At 33.3% G+C, this 11,496-nt stretch overlaps 2 long non-coding RNA genes across 2 annotated transcripts; both read right to left on the bottom strand.

Moving 5' to 3' along the window:
• Positions 1–781: 781 nt before the first annotated feature.
• On the bottom strand, positions 782–3,402 carry LOC126659466 (uncharacterized). Its single transcript, XR_007634972.2, has 3 exons — positions 3,292–3,402; positions 2,194–2,292; positions 782–1,006 (listed from the first exon to the last, which is right to left on the bottom strand). It is a non-coding gene; the product is annotated as an uncharacterized LOC126659466 (long non-coding RNA).
• A 4,281-nt stretch (positions 3,403–7,683) lies between these two features.
• LOC130014991 (uncharacterized) lies at positions 7,684–11,496 on the bottom strand. The gene is made up of 3 exons (XR_008789780.1): positions 11,347–11,496; positions 9,096–9,194; positions 7,684–7,908 (listed from the first exon to the last, which is right to left on the bottom strand). It is a non-coding gene; the product is annotated as an uncharacterized LOC130014991 (long non-coding RNA).

The raw sequence follows: 11,496 nt of genomic DNA, 5'->3' as shown, positions 1-11,496 counted from the left end.
TAATCGCTTTTCGTCAATACCCGCTGAATGATATTTGCGCGCGATTTTTTCATCCTTCTGGAATAGTGAAAGAATTTTATATTCAATCTTCTTTTTGGAGCTCTCTTAAGAATGTTTACATGAGTATGAAGACTGACATTTTGTGGTTACTTGGCGCCATTAGTAGAATAAATTTTTGGACTGGAGATTGGATAGCTCCGACAGTAGCGAATCAGCTAGCTTTGCCAAGCAATATTCAACGGTCTCTAGTAGATCCTGTGTCTTCCTTCTTCGTTGATGGTAATTTGTGCATTAATTTTATTGATAATGATGAAATCAGTAACAACATTAAAGCTGTTACTCCTTGTTGTGATGAGCAAGACATTTGTATTTGGCAACCAGCAGTGGATGGTATTCACACTGTAAAAAAGATGTACAACTTTAAAAGGATTCCCAGAAGAGAGGTCGGTTGGAGTTCTTTCATTTGGAAGGAGTTTCTACCTCCATCAAGGTCTTTAACATGTTGGCGAGCCATCCATGACAGGCTGCCGACAGATGATAATCTGAGAAAGAAAGGTTTTACCTATCCCTCTCGCTGCCGTCTTTGTGCTGAAGCTGTCACGACCCGAAATCGAGGGCCGCGACCGGCGCTAGGGAATGGGAATTTTGGTTCCGAAACCCGTAGCAAGCCTAAATTTATCTAAAAAAATTTTTCGCTTTTCCAAAATCGTTATAATACTTAATAAAACCATTTTCGAAAAATTGGCAATATAACGCCTGTAAACTTAAATAACCACACCTGTATAAAATACCAATTAACCATATATTAAATCCCTGGATAATTCATTTTTCCAAAATACATCATTTTAGCAGGTCATAATATAAACATAAATCGTCTGCTACTAGCTAGGTCTACTATCATGACTACTGCAGCTCTAAGAAGAATAAGACCTCCCATAACTGAGACTTCCGGAACAACGAATGGAAGCTCGACCACATCGTCATATGTTAATCCTGAAAGAAAACACTGTTGGGGGGTCAGACAACGCTGAGTGAGTTCACAATTTACTAACGGTATTATACTTAAAGATAAGGTCGCATTAATGATAAAATATACTTTACTTTATGATCAATAAATAGTTTATAATTAAACATACCTCGATAATAAACAATTAATTAAACATACTTCGATAGTAAACGATTTGATAAACATAAATAAACATAAAATATAATTTAATAGTTTCCAATATCGGATCCGTTCGAAACCCTAAACCCAAATGCTATGAACCTATAGAACATAATCAACGATAATTGTTTTTCGAATCATATCGTCCGAGTGGCCGGGTCCCGAGATAATTCGACCGAGTTACCCGCTACCACGTGGCATAGTCCCGAGATAATTCGACCGAGTTACATCATGCCACTACTTAATCCCAAGTTGTGGGTCCCGAGATAATTCGACCGAGTTACCCACTAGACACAGGTCCCGAGATAGTTCGACCGAGTTACCTTGTGTCTATCACATTTCTTTTTATCCTCCTTATTCCATTAATCGATCGATAATCATAATTTATCATTTCAAATCATTGACCATAGACGCCTAGACTCGACTCGTATCAGTACTGGTGATCACACAGCCTATTGACGCCCAATAGGTAGCTCGTTTCCCACGGATCACTTATTGGGTTTAAATAATAATTCCACAGGACAAACAATGTATAAGCTCGTATAATAAACATACATATAGCGAAGCTATCAAAATAACAAGTATTATAATAAAATTCTCAAATTCTTTATACTAATATACATGCTTAAAGGTCTAAAAAGAATAAAGAGCATTAACTAAATAATACATGCTCTTTTCAAATAAACGATGTTATTTCAAAGGCGATCTCACGATCTAGCCATCATCAACTATAAATCGCATTATTCATTATAAAAATCAAAGTCTAGTATCAAACATTTTTCAATATATTTCAAACTCAATTTATGCGACCTTTAATAAAATGTAATATATTTTATTCGTTTATAGCATAAAATAAACTGTTAATAAAAGTCATAAACTTATTATTTAAAATATTTTAATAAAGCTCTATTAATATCAATATGAGTTTTATAAACAAATATATAGGTTTAAATTAAAACATTCAATCAAATACATGTATCTATTTATAAATAAAAATAATAATACTCGAAAGTAAATCGCGAACTCACCTCGATCGCTTAAATTCAAATTTTCCAATTGCAAAATATAAAATAGTCCGTTGATTAATTCCAATTCTTCTAATTCTCCAATCCGCCCACGTGTAGAATCTATAATATGAACAAATGCTAAATTAATACTCTATTTAAAACTAGCCTACTCATTCCTTTTCGAATAAAATTTCAAGTATTCGAACTTGAATTAATGCTAAGTCCTTTTGTTCATTCTTGCCTTCTTAAAATCATTTTGATTTGCTAGCTAATAATTCACGCTAATAATCCAAAATTTTAAATGCTTAACTTAACTTCTAAATTATCACTTTAACTAATTTATATTATTAGTCCCACTTGTAATAACTTTTATTCCTAAATATATGTTGTCACACTAACCTCGTTACTCGACTTTTAAATCATTTTAAACCCGCTTAAACCCAATTTAAACTTTATATTCGAGCATTTAAACTTAAATTTAATCTATGCCATAACTTATTTTTACTTCTATTTCAAAACTCATTTTATTAAACCTTCTAAATTCATTTTCAGCTTTATTTCACCCTAAATTGATTGGTTTAATTTATAAAAACACCCTAAAAAAAACAATTTCGGTGGCACTCGGATCCGGAGCGACCAGCTGGTCTGCCCATTGAGCAGACCAGCTGGTCTGCTCCTTAAGAGCAGCCGGTCTGCTCTTTTGAGCAGACCAGGTCTGCTCTTTTAGAGCAGACACAGGTCTGCTCTTATAGAGCAGACCACGTCTGCTCTTGTTGAGCAGACTTGGGTCTGCTCAACAGAGCAGACGGGTCAGGCCACCACGGCCTGACCGGTCTCTCGCCGGCCACCGTTCACTTCCGCCAAACCCGACCTCTATTCACCTCAACTTGCAATTATTGAAAACCTTAAAAATTTACAGCTTTGTTCTTAAACTTTTCTTAACAAAATTGATTACTTAAACCCTTAAATCCATCATCAATTCATAGCTTAATTGACCTTAGACTTAAAGATTAACCATCTAGATATGAGTTTAATTATATGCAAGCCAAGCTTTTCTCTTTAAGCCATAAACCTTAACCTATCAATTCAATGTTTCAACCATGAATAAGAGATAATTACCTCCATTTAAGCTCCAAAATTGATGGCAAATGATGAATTGATCTTTCTTGAGAGTGATTATTTGAAATTGCTACTCAAAATTCTACACTCTAGCTCTCTTTCTTCTTTAATTCATGATGCGTAGAAGATGAGGATGAGAAGAAGAACTCCCTGGATTGTTCCTTTATGTCTAGACTAAATAAAAGTAGTGTGAGCTTGCTAATCAAATGGGCTAATTCTATTTTAGTACAATCTCACCCCAAATTCAAAAACTCCTTTTATTAATCATTCTTTTATTAAATTCTTACTTAAAATTCATAACAATAATTAATCTCATTGATTAACCATGTCGTTTTTGTATCGAGTTCAAATCCACTTTAACGACAACTTTAAATTATACGGAGTCCTCTAGTAATCCAAAGATGTTAATTATTGTCTTTTTTCTTAAAATTTTATAATTTGACCGTATAATTTATTTGTCGTTCTTATACCCGTATTTAAAATAATATTCCAATTATTTATGGATTCTCTTATAATAATCCAAATAATAAAATTTGCGGATATTAAATATCCACTTTAAAAATCATTTATTTTGTTTAATGGGAATTTCTCCAATTTTTCCATTAAATAACAATATGCTTATCTCGATATCCAAATACGAGATAAAATTTTAATTCCAATTAATTTCATCTAATATATAGTCCAACTTTATTAAAATTAATCCTTTGTCAAAACGCCATTTTCCGCCTTGTTTACGAAAATTTCCTTATTTTAGCTCCCTTTGGCTAAAATAATATGTCTAATCCAATTAAACATTTCTCCAAAAATGCGGGGCATTACATTCTTCCCCCCTTAAAAAAAATTCGTCCTCGAATTTTCTTATAATGCTTACCATCCAATTATTTTAATATTGGTAGTGCTCACTACTTCCGCCATCCCCTTAAGGCATAATCTCATAGGATATTTTATTCTACGATTTTCTAACTTATACTTATTTTGTATTACGTTATCCATGTATTACGTAGTTAGTTTTCCAAACTAACTAAAATTCACTTCTTCTTAATTTTGTAAACTTTAGGTTTTTAGCCCGCTTCAGGCCACAAAACCAGCATCTAAAATTTATCCAAGTTTTAATTTATCACTTGAAACTTATTCTATGCTACACTACCTACAACTTTTATTTTGGTCCTAGGTCCAAAATAACACTTCTTGGGATCGGAAATTGATCCAGAATTAGCTTTCCTATGTAGGTTTTAAACTTAGGTTTCCTTTAACTTATAGGCTTACTTAAGGGTATATGTTTGCCTGCTTGCCTAAGGCAGGTCTTGTTTTCTAAAATCGATATGGGTTTGTCGTTATCCTTTCCGACATACCCCCTTGGCGTGTCATTAATAGGTTTTACGAAAAATCTCAGCGAGCACGCCCAAAATTGCTTCCAAAGAAGCTGTTTTAGTCTCTTATTTCAATTTTCCTTTTTCTTTTCTTAAATTTAATAACTCCCTCTTTTTTTTTAATTGATTCTCACTATAAAGTTGTGTTCCAATTTAAACGAGCTACGATCCTTTCTACAAATAAACTCAGGATATTCTAATCATCGAAATCCTGGTATTACGGATTTTTATCAAAATCAATACATTTCCAAAATTTGGGGTATTTAATGGTAACTTTAAACCATTAAATAAATCACTTAAAATCGTCCAATAGTTTTCTTTAAATGCACCCTCTGCAACTCTCTCTGCAATTTCCATTTAGATTCAAATTGACCTTGACAAGCGTTAGAGGTCGGAAAGTTTGTCCAAACTACCTACCCCGGGCATCTAAACTTTTCTTAGTTTGACATGTAGTTTCTTTAGTTGAATTCTTTGAATTTATCCGAAGTTAACTACTAGTCCAAGCTTAGTTATAAGTTTTGGATTATCCCACTTGATATATAACCAAAGTCTATGAAATTTTCGTAGTTATGTTCACCTTCACCTTCCATTGCCCTTGAATAATCCATCGAAATCCCTTTATCAAGTGTCTGCATCCATTCTGCGGACGCCTGAACCCTATACTATAAACTCAGTAATAATTTAACGCCAACAGCTAACATGCTTACTCATTCCTCCATACCTCTTCTTCTATTACGACCTTATACATCTATTTTAATGGCTTGTCCCTTCCTTAAAGTTTTACAACTTATATACCATATTTCCGTCTTACTTCATTGATCCGAGCACATAATTAAATAAGACTTATTATAAAACATGATTTAGCTATCCTGCAATTAGCTTTACTACTTGTGAAGTTTCGTTACTTCAATCTTTTCCATTAGGTTTGCATATCTTTGCGTCTTTCATGTAGCTTTTTCTTTCAAATCATATGCCTTCATTGTTTCTAAAATTTTCATAAATAATTTGTATTATTCCGTCATGAGTCATTTCTCATATCCTGTTTCAACACTTATCTTTTAACATATAAATTCATCGAAGTTCGACGTCACGTTCCTTAACGTCTTCCGCCTTCTTTACGTTCAATCATGTACATGTGTATACATGATATCCTTATCGATGTTCTATAGTAGATGGGTATATTTCTTCTTTGATGTCAATTACCCACTTCATGACCTCTCGTATCGAATCTTATAGAGTTGAATCTATACTAGACATCTCTATATGCATTATACACCATTTTCTATCTTTCTTGCATTAAGTTATTCCCTTTCTTATCCTTATCACAAGGTTCTTATCCAGTTACATGCGTCTTTAATACGTTATATACTTTAAACATTAGTTTACTTTGATTTCTTCGTTGGTCCTAATATACAAATCCTTAAATTATATACTTAGGACCATGTGCAACATGAAACATGTGTTAACCTTTCACATGCAGCGTTCATGTTCTCCTTTATGAGTCACCGACAATCTTTATAACTATCGTACTATAACTTTCATTCTTTGCTATTCAGATTTAAGTCTCATAACAATTTTGTTTCTTAGTTCCTTAATTAGCATATCTAATTTCCTAACTTACTCCGTATAATACACACGTTTCGTCTCTTAATCTCATTAACCAAATACTTCACAATATTCGTATTTATACGGAGTTCCAAGTAGTACTCTTAATATACTTTAGTTTTACTAATCTTAGCGATTCCCTAATATCACTTAAAATTCGCTTCTGTAATTAGTAAGGATCGTCCCTTATCTCTATTAGCTTAGTCTTACAATTTACTTGCTAGGTTCTGCTATTATTTTTTTTATACATCTACTCTCTTATAGCATGATGTCCTAAACACCTCATTTACATATAAGAAAATTTTAACTCATTGCTTAATCATATATATATTGCTATACAGATACGCCTTACTATTCTACTCGCACTATAGTTCGTTGAACTACTACCAACGTTGTATATTCAAAACACAATTCTTTATTTTGTGTTCTAATACACGTTCGTCATGCCTTTTAGAGTTGCTTGTTACCTAACTTCGAGCATTTTACCTTCGTTACAGAGTTCCGGTCTAGGTATACTTACGTTTTAAAACAAATCTCTAAAAAAAATAATTCAATTATCTTACAATTCAAAGAAAATGACCCTTTATAAAAATCACATTTAAATCCTTTAAAGATTAGCATAATTGTGCTCTAGGGTGATGACGTCTCTCATCCCCAAAGAGTTGCCATAACTTACCTCCTGTCTAGGCCAAATGAGCATGATGCATGTCCTACTAATGTATGAATTCATTTATTATTCTTTCCATTTAATGTGTATGTAGTGATGCAGTTCTATTCATGTCGTGGCAATAATGCATTTCTATCTCGGGTCTAGGCACAATTATGCTTTTAAAATCGTTTAAACAATTAACTTTAATTCATAAACTTTTAACTTTGTAAGTTCTCCAGACTTTAACTCTGTAACTTGGTAAGTTCTTCCGCCTCTTTAAATCTACGCCTTTCTATCAGTCATCCTTAAACGCTTATATCGTATGCTTATCATAACATCCTCACACTATACATTACTTCCTACCTAAGCCTAGTCACCAAGTCGCATAAATACTAATTATTTAAGTCGCACGCAGTATCACACAATAATCGCGGCTTATATCCTAAATAGGAAGGTTGAAACTATAGAAAACAGAAGACAACATGCAAAAGACATGACTCGAATCCTATGTGCTGCAGTAGTTTCCTAGGTAGACTCACACAAAGCAGTGGTATCCTGGACCAACTGCTCTGATACCACATTTGTCACGACCCGAAATCGAGGGCCGCGACCGGCGCTAGGGAATGGGAATTTTGGTTCCGAAACCCGTAGCAAGCCTAAATTTATCTAAAAATTTTTTTCGCTTTTCCAAAATCGTTATAATACTTAATAAAACCATTTTCGAAAAATCGGCAATATAACGCCTGTAAACTTAAATAACCACACCTGTATAAAATACCAATTAACCATATATTAAATCCCTGGATAATTCATTTTTCCAAAATACATCATTTTAGCAGGTCATAATATAAACATAAATCGTCTGCTACTAGCTAGGTCTACTATCATGACTACTGCAGCTCTAAGAAGAATAAGACCTCCCATAACTGAGACTTCCGGAACAACGAATGGAAGCTCGACCACATCGTCATATGTTAATCCTGAAAGAAAACACTGTTGGGGGGTCAGACAACGCTGAGTGAGTTCACAATTTACTAACGGTATTATACTTAAAGATAAGGTCGCATTAACGATAAAATATACTTTACTTTATGATCAATAAATAGTTTATAGTTAAACATACCTCGATAATAAACAATTAATTAAACATACTTCGATAGTAAACGATTTGATAAACATAAATAAACATAAAATATAATTTAATAGTTTCCAATATCGGATCCGTTCGAAACCCTAAACCCAAATGCTATGAACCTATAGAACATAATCAACGATAATTGTTTTTCGAATCATATCGTCCGAGTGGCCGGGTCCCGAGATAATTCGACCGAGTTACCCGCTACCACGTGGCATAGTCCCGAGATAATTCGACCGAGTTACATCATGCCACTACTTAATCCCAAGTTGTGGGTCCCGAGATAATTCGACCGAGTTACCCACTAGACACAGGTCCCGAGATAGTTCGACCGAGTTACCTTGTGTCTATCACATTTCTTTTTATCCTCCTTATTCCATTAATCGATCGATAATCATAATTTATCATTTCAAATCATTGACCATAGACGCCTAGACTCGACTCGTATCAGTACTGGTGATCACACAGCCTATTGACGCCCAATAGGTAGCTCGTTTCCCACGGATCACTTATTGGGTTTAAATAATAATTCCACAGGACAAACAATGTATAAGCTCGTATAATAAACATACATATAGCGAAGCTATCAAAATAACAAGTATTATAATAAAATTCTCAAATTCTTTATACTAATATACATGCTTAAAGGTCTAAAAAGAATAAAGAGCATTAACTAAATAATACATGCTCTTTTCAAATAAACGATGCTATTTCAAAGGCGATCTCACGATCTAGCCATCATCAACTATAAATCGCATTATTCATTATAAAAATCAAAGTCTAGTATCAAACATTTTTCAATATATTTCAAACTCAATTTATGCGACCTTTAATAAAATGTAATATATTTTATTCGTTTATAGCATAAAATAAACTGTTAATAAAAGTCATAAACTTATTATTTAAAATATTTTAATAAAGCTCTATTAATATCAATATGAGTTTTATAAACAAATATATAGGTTTAAATTAAAACATTCAATCAAATACATGTATCTATTTATAAATAAAAATAATAATACTCGAAAGTAAATCGCGAACTCACCTCGATCGCTTAAATTCAAATTTTCCAATTGCAAAATATAAAATAGTCCGTTGATTAATTCCAATTCTTCTAATTCTCCAATCCGCCCACGTGTAGAATCTATAATATGAACAAATGCTAAATTAATACTCTATTTAAAACTAGCCTACTCATTCCTTTTCGAATAAAATTTCAAGTATTCGAACTTGAATTAATGCTAAGTCCTTTTGTTCATTCTTGCCTTCTTAAAATCATTTTGATTTGCTAGCTAATAATTCACGCTAATAATCCAAAATTTTAAATGCTTAACTTAACTTCTAAATTATCACTTTAACTAATTTATATTATTAGTCCCACACTACTAAAAAACAGTCATTTAGCGACGGATTTTTCCGTCGCTAAATGACCAAAATCCGTCGCTAAACACGTTTAGCGACGGATTTGCGACGGAAACAGTCCGTCGCAACCTTTTTGGTCGCAACGTTTGATAACGACGGGAAAAAAATTTTGCGACGGATTTTGGTCTCCGTTTTAGCGACGGAATTTTAAATCCGTCGCTAATTAGCGACGGATTTAGCGACGGATTTAAATCCGTCACTAATTCTAAAAAAAAAATTAAAAATTTAAAAATTACATCGTAAAATAAATTTGTTATTTAATCAATCCCTCATCCGCGCCCTCCGTCACTCACCCACCAGAGTTAAATCAACCACCCGCATCCACCTGTCAATTTTCGCTAACTTCCCAGTAGGTCACCCATCCTTCCATTGCTCCCACTCAAGACTCTTTAACCTTGTAGTTCTCCCGCGCACAACTCCATCTTAACCAGCTCATATTCATGTTATATATTTATGTATATTATACTTAAATGTTAACTAAAAACAACAAATATTTATTTTCATAATTTAAACCCGCATTTTAAGATAATTTTTTTATAATTAATAATTTTATTAAAATATTTATATACTTTAAATAAATAAATAATATATAATTATTATTTCATAAATAATATTTAATTATTATTTTATAAATAAAAACGTTATATTATAATAATATAAATTTAATTAAAAAATTAATAATTATTTTTTATTAAATACTATCCTAAATAATATTAGATGCCTTTTAATTTTTTTTGACATTGAAAATTAGCGACGGATTTGAAATCCGTCACTAAATTCCGTCGCAGAAGGCATAATTTAGCGACGGATTTTAAAATCCGTCGCTAATTGCGAAAAATAAAAGGCGGGAGTATTCCCGCCAGTAATTAGCGACGGATTTTAAAATCCGTCGCTAAATTTTATCAAAACAATTGGCGGGACTACTCCCGCCAACATTAGCGACGGAAAATCCGTCGCTAAAGTTGGCGGGATCATTCCCGCCAATTTAATGTGGTGTTTAGCGACGGATTTTAGATCCGTCGCTAAATCCGTCGCTAATCGAAAAAATAGCGACGGATTTTAGATCCGTCACTAAAATCCGTCGCTAAAACGCTGTTTTCTAGTAGTGCCACTTGTAATAACTTTTATTCCTAAATATATGTTGTCACACTAACCTCGTTACTCGACTTTTAAATCATTTTAAACCCGCTTAAACCCAATTTAAACTTTATATTCGAGCATTTAAACTTAAATTTAATCTATGCCATAACTTATTTTTACTTCTATTTCAAAACTCATTTTATTAAACCTTCTAAATTCATTTTCAGCTTTATTTCACCCTAAATTGATTGGTTTAATTTATAAAAACACCCTAAAAAAAACAATTTCGGTGGCACTCGGATCCGGAGCGACCGGCTGGTCTGCCCATTGAGCAGACCAGCTGGTCTGCTCCTTAAGAGCAGTCGGTCTGCTCTTTTGAGCAGACCAGGTCTGCTCTTTTAGAGCAGACACAGGTCTGCTCTTATAGAGCAGACCACGTCTGCTCTTGTTGAGCAGACTTGGGTCTGCTCAACAGAGCAGACGGGTCAGGCCACCACGGCCTGACCGGTCTCTCGCCGGCCACCGTTCACTTCCGCCAAACCCGACCTCTATTCACCTCAACTTGCAATTATTGAAAACCTTAAAAATTTACAGCTTTGTTCTTAAACTTTTCTTAACAAAATTGATTACTTAAACCCTTAAATCCATCATCAATTCATAGCTTAATTGACCTTAGACTTAAAGATTAACCATCTAGATATGAGTTTAATTATATGCAAGCCAAACTTTTCTCTTTAAGCCATAAACCTTAACCTATCAATTCAATGTTTCAACCATGAATAAGAGATAATTACCTCCATTTAAGCTCCAAAATTGATGGCAAATGATGAATTGATCTTTCTTGAGAGTGATTATTTGAAATTGCTACTCAAAATTCTACACTCTAGCTCTCTTTCTTCTTTAATTCATGATGTGTAGAAGATGAGGATGAGAAGAAGAACTCC

This window comes from Mercurialis annua, linkage group LG8 (assembly GCF_937616625.2).
Source record: "Mercurialis annua linkage group LG8, ddMerAnnu1.2, whole genome shotgun sequence".
In the NCBI taxonomy this organism is placed as follows: domain Eukaryota; kingdom Viridiplantae; phylum Streptophyta; class Magnoliopsida; order Malpighiales; family Euphorbiaceae; genus Mercurialis; species Mercurialis annua.
The sequence above is the reverse complement of the archived record's forward strand: the minus strand, read 5'-3'. Positions and strand labels throughout refer to the sequence as shown.